Genomic DNA, 1,606 nt, shown 5'->3' with positions numbered 1-1,606 from the left:
CTCCTTTTCAAATTTGGATCGAACTTTGTATCTTTCTAATAAATGATTGAATTCCATATTTATTTTAAAACTGCAGAATTTTCAGTCTTTATGAATTAATTTATATTGCCCAATGATGCTAATTTCGAGCTTTAATAACATGCGAAAATTTACAATTTTCATATACTGTAGGCTAATGCAGCCACGATAGACATACTTAGAACGATTTCAATCAAAATTTTTAGAATAAGGTAATATATCCGAAGTGTGATCGCAAAGTAACCTTTAAGATGTCTTTAGAAAGCTTTTTATCCAAAAATATTTTAATTACTAAGCGCAAAATGCAACATTTCTGCTCTTAGTTTAATCATCCGTATTTATCTTCCAGTAACCCTTTCAACTAGCTAAGTATCCTTTCAGTTTTGTGTTAATTAACCTAAAAATGTCCTTACTTTTGCTTCTAATTCCGCAGTAAGACCAAAACCCTTTGGACGTGAAGCCATTTTCAAGTCAATCTTTGATCTTTGATATTCGAGTTAAAAAGAAATAATCTTTCGCAAGAATGATCAACAAGTAGAAAAAGCAAAGAAGTTATCGATGATTCTATTCAATAGGAAACCAAATCACTTAAATGAAGCCTTTCTCTTCTCAAACATATAATATAATTCAATAGGCAAGTAACAACAGTGCATTGATACCTTAATTTAGGAAAGAAATAGTAAAGATCCCGTAGACGCAAAGTTGAATTGTTTGGGATGCCTTTTGTACCTCCATAATATCATAACTATCTATTGCTTTCATGGATATGATAATATTGGCTAAGTGATTACTGTATCATTAGATATTCCGCAAGGAATTATTTCTTAAACACTGCATTTTAATAGGCAAGTAACAAGCATAAAATCATTTCCATAAGTGCCTACAGTCCCCAGGGAAGGTATAGAAAATAGAAGAAAGAACCATTTACTAAATTTCCATACTAGTAGTTTACAAGATGGTGCTTCAGCTAAAGTTGGCAACTACCTAGGGCTAGAGCCCAGGTGAAAAAAAAAATATTTAAAATAAAAGTAATAGTACGCGAACATCAAATCGATGTATATTAAATGACTTCATCGAAACTATGATAAGACAGTATTGTAATAAAAAAATTAATCAGTAAATAAATGGAGAACGTGAAAAGAAAATAGTCATCAAGTTGTCGATAAACTAATTTTTTATCTAATATAAGATTGAAAGTTCACACAATATCCGAAGGGTACAATGAAATTATTACGTCAAGCGTAGGCATTATGTTGGATGATTTACAAAAAAACAAGGAACTGTTAACAGAAGCGCATATATATATTAAATTAAAATACTAAGTATACTAAATAAATAATCAATAGTTAAAAAATAAAGAATAAAGAAATGAATACAGTAAAGGAGTTATTTATGACTAGTGCTTACGAAAGTGTTATGCAGTAATGACAGTCATGCATTAATTAAAACGTGATCATATCGACAAGTATTGGCATATGAAGTAATGAATACATCTCTACATCTGTTAGCTACATAAACTGATTGTAATTATAGAATTTTTTCTATTATTTTCTTTCTAATTCATTATCCAACGATGGATTTGCATGCA

This window comes from Trichoplax adhaerens, genomic scaffold (genome assembly GCF_000150275.1).
Source record: "Trichoplax adhaerens TRIADscaffold_11 genomic scaffold, whole genome shotgun sequence".
NCBI lineage: Eukaryota > Metazoa > Placozoa > Uniplacotomia > Trichoplacea > Trichoplacidae > Trichoplax > Trichoplax adhaerens.
The sequence above is the reverse complement of the archived record's forward strand: the minus strand, read 5'-3'. Positions refer to the sequence as shown.